Genomic DNA, 8,531 nt, shown 5'->3' with positions numbered 1-8,531 from the left:
ATAGGATCCTATATATATATAAAAACACAGCGCGATCAGGCACAGGTCACATTAGGTATAATAATATTTATGAAAGGAACCAAAATTGGACAGTAAATTACCCTAATAAGGGGGTAGGAGAGAAATATAAACAATTTTCTCCTATTGTGTGCTGTCCTAGCTGGTGGTGCGCCCAGAGCCAGAAAGTACACAGACTAAAGAAAGAAGGCTCTTGTGTGGGCGCACTCTTGTACTAAAGAAAATAGATTTTCAGTAATGTATAGTAGAAAATATTAAAACATAACTTTTATTGATAATATTAAACCATAGTTGTCCATCCAAAAGATCCATAGGAGAATAAAGAATTTAGAAAATTGTTAAAATGTTCTGGTCTCTTTATTCCAAAGAATATTCGGAAAGGTTGTAGACACTGAGTTGTCATACCCCCATTTCCCCTGACCAGTACAGAATTTCTGTATTAATGGAACCGAGGGGTAGTAAGACAAGATATTATAGGAATATCCAATTATGATCACTCAGTTTGAGCTAAATAATGATCAATGGTCACCAAATAATTATTACACACCTGAATTATAGACAAATGCCGTATTTGCGGGCAAAAATTGAGGCACTGAACTGCAAATAAACATGGGATAACTAGATAGGATAGTAAAGAGTGCTTGATAGAATTAGTGGTGATACTACTGTTGGTGTCCCTTCTCACATAGAGAGGGAAATTAATTCCTGCTCTACAACACCAGGTATTCCCATGTAGTCTCCTCTCCTGGTACTAACCCAGCCCAACGTTGTTTAGCTTCCAAGATCAGACGAGATCTTGCGCTGGCAGCGTGGTATGGTAGTAGAGGATTATGTGATCTGTACACCAATGAGAGTGCACCTATATAGGAAATTATGAAAGTAAGGAATAATGAGACAAAAATAGGAAAGAAGAGGTGAATAAGTAAAGTAGGTGAAAATATGTGGATCTGCTTTCCACGTTAGGCACGGTTCAACAGTACTCCCAAAAGTAGCACTGTGCTCCGTGGATCATGGATGAGAGTCCACGAAAAAACCCGTGTGGCAGAGTAGTTGCCAAAATAGAACAGCCTAGCTGTGATTTCTGATGGTATGAGAAAGTCACAGAGATGCTACAGATCATATGGATCACCAGTGTCCTACCCATACTTGCCTACTTTTTGGCAGCTCTCTCCGGGAGAGAGCTGCCAGGATGGCTCAATGGAGGGGCTGGGCAGGAAAATGATGAGAGGAGTGGGCGGGGTGGAGGCGGAACAGGGCGGGGTGGAGGAGGGACAGAGGCGGAATGAGGGCGGGGTTACACCATTGAGCCACGCCCCCCGCTCGGTAATGCCGCTATAACCGGCATTTTATAGCAGGGGGCGTGACTATGATGACGCGATTCAACAAGAATCGCGTCATCTACTGTCCGGACCGCCCACTTTACTCTCAAAGTGGGCGGCCGGGCAGGGGGTAAGTTAAAAAACCGGGAGACTTGTCTGCTCTTCCGTGGGGCCGGGAGGGTCACCCGATTTTCGGGAGCCTCCCGGCCATTCCGGGAGAGTAGGCAAGTATGGTCCTACCCCTATTGAGGTTTGGACTGTGAAACTGTATGTAGAGATGTTTTTTTCACACAGAAAAAATGTTGTACAGGAAAAAAAGACCCTAAATCACCATACATAGATACAGGATATTATTATTGAGCAGCAGCATTCATCCTGTAAACATATTCTTTTATTAACAGGAAGAGAATGCATAAATCACAATAAGTTGATGCAGAGTGTTGTTATGGGCAATGGTATTAAACTTGTGAATCAATACCACAGCAGAAAAAATAGTTTTTACATATTTCTCTGCATATCCCATGTGAGCCCAAGTCTGGTCAAAGATATGGATGCAGAACCAATGCCTCTATTGCAAATAGGTTAACATATGTACAGGTTGTATATAGTCCTGACACTGAGAAACATAAAGTAATAGTAATCATAGAGATGCTAGTATACGAGATAATATCCTGGTTTCAATTGAAGATTGTAATACCAGCCCATATCACAGAGCAAAACCCACACAGAATAAATCACTTTTTTGTATAATCTGTTTTTATTGTAACAATATAGACTTATAACAAGTTGTAAACATACCTGGGTAACATTCAATGGCAAAATGGTGTGACAACATGAGCGTACACAGATTGATAGTCGCATGTTCAGTACAGTTACAGTCCACATTAACATTTTGGGTTAAGGAAACATAATAAAGGATAGGTATATAACAAGAAAAAGAAAACATCAAAAGATTGGGGTGACTGAACCGAGTATGTTAAGAAAAGGAGAGTAAGATATGTGCAATGATTTAAGAGTTAAGCTTATTCGTCTAGGGCCCCATTACAAATTGAGTCAAAAAGCAGTTCCCGTCTTCTACTCTATGTCGCAGAAGAAATGTAAGTCTTATACGACTCGGATGTCTTGTAGTCTATCCAAGGCCACCACATAGCAGTAAATTCCGAACGCCTGTCCCCAGCGCTCATTAATACATCTTCCATGTTCATGTAATAATCTAATCTGGAGAACCAGGTATACCTTGTGGGGGGGCTGACAGATTTCCACATTGTGGGGATCACTGCTCGTGCGGCATTGCCCAGGTGTCGTAGTAACGATGACTTGTAGGTAGAGATTGGGGTAGTGGAATGATTTAGTAACCAAAAGGCCGGGTCAGATGGGACGGAAGTATGTAAAATAGCATTGGAGGTTGAGATTACATCATCCCAGTAATTTTTAATAAGAGGGCAGGTCCACCAGATGTGTAGTAGAGAACCTAGGTCCCCATGACATCTCCAGCAGGTAGGCGAGATGGATGGGGAAATGACGTGTAAGAGAGTGGGGTGTCTGTACCACCTCATCAGGATCTTATATTGCGTTTCTCTAACTTGGATACAGATGGAGCTCTTATGGGTTTTGAGAAAGATAGAGTCCCATTCCTTGTCTGAGAGTGAGATGTTTAGATCCCTCTCCCACTTTTGAATAAAATGGGGAGGCATCAGGGAGTCAGACGCACAAAGGAGTTTGTACAGGGTGGAGACAGTGTGTATGGGCTTCATAGGGGCCACGCACATTTTTTCAAACGCGGTCAGCTCCCTTGATGCCTCACGGTATGCATTATCTGTGTGTAGGAAGTGACGGACCTGCAGGAATTTCCAGAAGTCTGTCTGTGGGATCTCCCATTTCTCTCGTATCTCCGAAAACTGTTTAACCCCGGATGGGTGGACCAACTGCCCCACTCTAAAGAGTCCCTCTAGCGCCCAATTTTGATAATATCCCAGTGAGAGGCCAGGTGGGAAGGTCGGATTGCTCAGAAAGGAGGTGAGGGAGCCAAAAACAGAAGAGATGCACGATCTTCGTTGTGTCCCCTTCCAAAAAGAAAGTGTAGGAGAAATGGTCGGGTGAGGGCGTAGTAGTTTGGGCAAGGTCGGGAGCCACGGGAAGATTTCTGGGAACAGTTGTAAGCATAAACCTTCTAAGACCACCCATTGTTTAATCTCCCGGCTCCTGGTCCAATCTAAGACTCTGTTCAAGAGGATTGCTTGGTAGTAGATTTCAATATCTGGTAACAGGAAACCACCCTTCTAGGGTGGTCGAGTCAGGATTGATCTTTTGATTCTAGGTCTCTTACGACGCCAAATAAATTGCTGGATCAAAGATCTTACAGTCCGGAACCAGGAGTCGGGGATCTGAATTGGTAAGGTCTGAAGGAGATAGAGCAGTTTGGGTAGCGTGTTCATCTTCACAACGTTGATTCTACCTAGCCAAGAAAGATTATGATATTGCCATCTGCAATAGTCATTTCTAATGGCTTGGAGAATGGGGTGGAAGTTCAAGGACAATAGACGTGAGGGGTCGCTAGATATCTGAACTCCCAGGTATGTGATGTGGGAGTCCCTCCACTGAAAAGGAAATGTAGCTTTCAAGCCGGTTAAGACCGAATGGGGGGTTGAGATATGAAGGGCATAGGATTTGGATGTGTTGATTTTAAAGCCTGATAGTGAGCTGAAAATGTCCAACATCGCTCATCAGGTTGGGGAGCGAGTGTGTGGGGTCTGTGACCGTCGTCAGCAGATCATCTGCAAATAGAGCAAGTTTATAATCTATATCCCCTACTTGTAGTCCCTTAATCTTGTCATTAGCCCTAATCGCCCTGGCCAGGGCTTCAATACAAAGGACGAAAATCAGGGGGGACAAGGGGCAGCCCTGTCTCGTTCCATTACTGATTAGAAAGTTATCAGAGAGGGTTCCATTAACCCGTACTTTAGCTGATGGTTGTGTATACAAAGATAGTATTCTATGGAGGGCTCGTGGGCCCAGCCCAATATGCTCCAGCACCGCTCTCATGAAATCCCAATTTACCCTGTCAAAGGCCTTTTCGGCATCTGTAGACAATAGTACAGTGGATGTCTTACTGCTAGAGGCCAAATGGATTAGATTGAGGAGTTTAGTCGTATTATCTTTAGCTTCACGACCGGGTACGAAGCCCACTTGGTCGTTATGAACGAGCGACGGGAGAAATTCATTCAGTCTAAGAGCCATTAATTTCGCGAAGAATTTGAGGTCTATATTAAGCAGGGAAATTGGCCTGTAGTTGGAGCATACTGAGGGGTCCTTTCCTTGTTTAGGGATCACCGTAATATGGGCCTCAAGTGATTGTCTAGAGAAGTAGGTTTCGGCGGATATGGAGTAAAAGGCCCTCAGTATTTTGGGAGCAAGCACTTCTTTAAACATCTTATAATAGGTGGCTGTAAAGCCATCTGGGCCCGGACTTTTACGTAGGGGAGCGGTAGAGATAACATGGTCCACCTCGGCTAAAGTGAAAGGTGCTTCTAAAGATTTCCGGGCAGACTTTGATAGTTGAGGAAATGCCACATCGGCTAGATATTTCCTGGCTCTTAACATATTGGAGAGAGGGTCATGGGCCTGGGAAGGGTTACCTAGGTTATATAGAGTATTATAATAGTTTTTAAAGCATGCTGCTATCTCCGGAGATTTAAAGCATGTGGAGCCCGTGTTGTTTTTCATTGAAGGAATGAAGGAGGCCAATCTCTGGGATCTAAGTGCTTGGGCCAAGAGCCTGCCTGGTTTATTCCCCCACTTATAATATTTACTATTACATCTACGCAAGGAGGCTTGGGTTTTGTTATTAAGGGTTGTTCGGAGTTGTGCTCGGGCCGCAGACAGCTCCATCAAGTCCGATGGGGTCAGGGAGGATTTGTGGCGGGTTTCTAAGGCATGAATTTTATGTAATAATGTAGTGATCAAGGCCTGACTGTTTTTCTTCACAAACGAACCTAATTGGATCAGTTTACCCCGTATAACACATTTGTGGGCCTCCCAGATCGTAATTTCAGATACCTCTCCTGTGTCGTTAATATCAAAGTAATCGGACAGTGCCTTATCCAATTCTGATTTACAATATGTATCATATAGGAGCGATTCATTAAGGCGCCAGGTCCAAGGACCGAGGGTACGAGATGGGGCCGATAGGGACAAGGATACTGGGGCATGGTCCGACCACGTGATGGAGCCAATAGAGGCATCTACGATTAGGGGGAGGTGTCTATGGCTTAAGAACATATAGTCAAGGCGTGAGTAAACCTGATGTGGGTGTGAGAAAAAAGAGAAATCTCTGTTAGTGGGATGTGTGACCCGCCAGGTATCAGCAAATTGAAATTCGTGAAAGATCTTCCTAACCTGTCTATGTTTGTGTTCAGAGAATCTAGGAGCTGGGGGAGAAGTGTCGATGGAGGGGTCCATGGACCAGTTTAGGTCGCCTCCCAAAACCACTATACCCATCGCCAGGGCTTCAAGCCGGGGAAGGAAGGATCGAAAAAAGGGTATTTGGCCTTGATTTGGAGCGTAAAGGGATATGAGGGTGTATGCCTGGGAAAATATATTGCATTGGACTACTAGTAACCTCCCTGGGACAAGTTTATGGACCGAGACGTTAGACACTTGGAGGGCTTTGGAAAAAATTATAGCGACTCCCTTAGATTTACTTTCAGGGTTGTTGGAATAGAAAGCCAGGGGATATCTTTGATTTACTAAGGAGGGGCCTCGAGCAGAGATCTTAAAATGTGTCTCCTGAATTAGAGCCACATCCACTCTATCGGATCGTAGTGTCCGAAGTAAATGGGATCTTTTCTCGGGGGTGTTAAGTCCCTTTGCATTGATCGAGGTGAGTTTAATTACACCTGGAAGAGACATCACATTGTATCACAACACAAAGAAGCGTAGCACTCGGACAGTTCACCAAAAAAATAGAAAAACAATGAGGAGAAAAAGAGTGATGAAAAGAGCAGGTTACAAAAAATAGAAACATCGTAAACATAGTAACATCCGCAATGGGGAAGCAGGTAGGTATATTAACCAGCATCCCCATGGGGCACGATGGCCGTATGCGGGATCGGGGTAAGGGAGTCACCCTTACAGGCACTTATTTTTAGCATAAACATCGTAATAGTGCAATACTAACTTAGAAAAGCTTATAGTGACCAATAATATTAATCGGTGGAGTAACTAACTTCTGATAAAGTCCCGTCGCTGAGTTCTAGGACTGAGAATGAGACCGGGGGGGGGGGGGGGGGGGGAAGAAAAGGGGACACAGTAAAACGAGGTCAAATTGGCACTAGGCCGCGTGTAACGTGTCTCACCCGGTATCTCACAGTCAGGATATTCAGTCCTCATAGAGAAAACTATGGCACTCTACTATATATCCCGCACCAGACTAAATGATTCAAATACAATAATAATAATAGTATATTCAAAGAAACCAGCTAGTTATACCTTTCTTTACTAAATTACACCTTACAAGTGCTGGAGGTGCTCCTGCAATCAAAATATACAGAACATTAAAAGTTGTGTTTGTTGCAAAGAGGCAACAAAGAGAATGGATTGCTTTTTGGAGCACTCTTTTTTAACAATTTTTATGCAAATCAATTTGATATGATTATAAGAGTTAAAACGTAACCTTTAATCAATACTCCTAAAATAAAAGGGGGTTATTAGTCAGTAACATATATTTCCAATGAAGGTATCAATCCATAGTTATATCAATATATCTGCATCCCCTTATAGACAAAAAATTTTTTTTATAACATTGTTTATTTTATATTCATCAATGATCCTATTTTATTTTGAATCAATAATTCATGTGTGGTGAGATATTGTTTTATATTCAAGCTTTGGTTTATAAATCTCAATTCATACATGGATTGCAGTCAAAAGAAAAAGTGAGTTTAAGTTTATATACTTTGTGTAGTTGATGTTAGAAACCAACCATGGTAAATTTATTCAAATAGATGTCTATTATACCATTCTTACTTCGGTCAAATTCTCTGCCATCTGCACCTGTGAACTTAGAGTCTATGTGACAAATAGTATCTCTTTACTGATCTATTTCATTATCTGCCAGGTTCTTGGATACAAGTATAAATTATGTTGCCTTTCTGGCTCTTGTCGTTCTCTCTGCAGTTTTTCAAGCCTGTGTGTCATGCAATCTACATTATGTTTTAGGTAGCCCTGGATTGCATTTCTCATAAGGACATAAAAAATTCCTCTCTATCTTTATGCGTGATTGCACGTAACAATACGGTTGAGCCTAAACACAGATTCCTGCTATTTGATCTTCATAGGTATATACAAGCACTATGGATTAATTGGACTGGTGTTAATGTATCCCTTGTGTGACAGACTGTCACTTCAATGGTATATGTTCATTATCCAGAATATGTCAAGCATACCATATGGAAGAACAAGATGTGACACACTGATTTCCATAATAATTATATTTATAAAGAAAAGTACAATCCAAGATGCCGTCTTCCTCATCTGCTGCCCATTATCTTCATAGAGCGGATAATGAGTGAGAGTAAGGGTTATTGCCAGATTGATAGAATAGATAGATTCGGCGTTACTCTGTTACTCTGTACCTGGTGTTAGGTGGACCCTGATACCTTTTGGCATTGCAAGATCCAGATTCGCCAGCAGAAAACAGGTAAACGCTAGAAATAGCAGATGGATAGTGCAGGATATCTGGTGTGGTTAGAATAAAAACCATTTGTTAAATGTCTGTGTAAAACATCAAGCACATAGCTCCCGTGCTGTCTACATGATCAGTGCATTTCTGGTTAGCCTTCTATTGTATGGTTATGACACACGGCTGCTGCAATTTATTTAGAGAGCTAAATTAGAATAAATGTGAACCACAACCTAAGCTCTTTATGGTCCTAATTGACCGTGAATTTGCAAGTTATTCACACATTGCAAAATTTGCAAATTATTCACACATTGCTATTGCGATTGAGAACTATATCTAGGTACAGATGGACATTGTGGAGATATCAAATGCCCCCCTACTGATTGACCGTTAATTGCTGGTTATTCACAAATAGCTGTTGCGGCTAAAACTATGATTAAGTACATGTAAATATTCCAGGGATATTACGTACCTCACTGCTCTATAAACATTCAGCTGATTCTGCCGCACGTGCA

The 8,531-nt window shown here is 42.2% G+C and overlaps 1 pseudogene; it reads right to left on the bottom strand.

Moving 5' to 3' along the window:
* Nucleotides 1-725: 725 nt before the first annotated feature.
* On the bottom strand, nucleotides 726-844 carry LOC134939070 (5S ribosomal RNA; annotated as a pseudogene).
* Between the last annotated feature and the right edge of the window lie 7,687 nt (nucleotides 845-8,531).

Source organism: Pseudophryne corroboree, chromosome 6 (genome assembly GCF_028390025.1).
Source record: "Pseudophryne corroboree isolate aPseCor3 chromosome 6, aPseCor3.hap2, whole genome shotgun sequence".
Taxonomy (NCBI): Eukaryota; Metazoa; Chordata; class Amphibia; order Anura; family Myobatrachidae; genus Pseudophryne; species Pseudophryne corroboree.
This window is presented reverse-complemented; position numbering and strand designations above follow the sequence as displayed.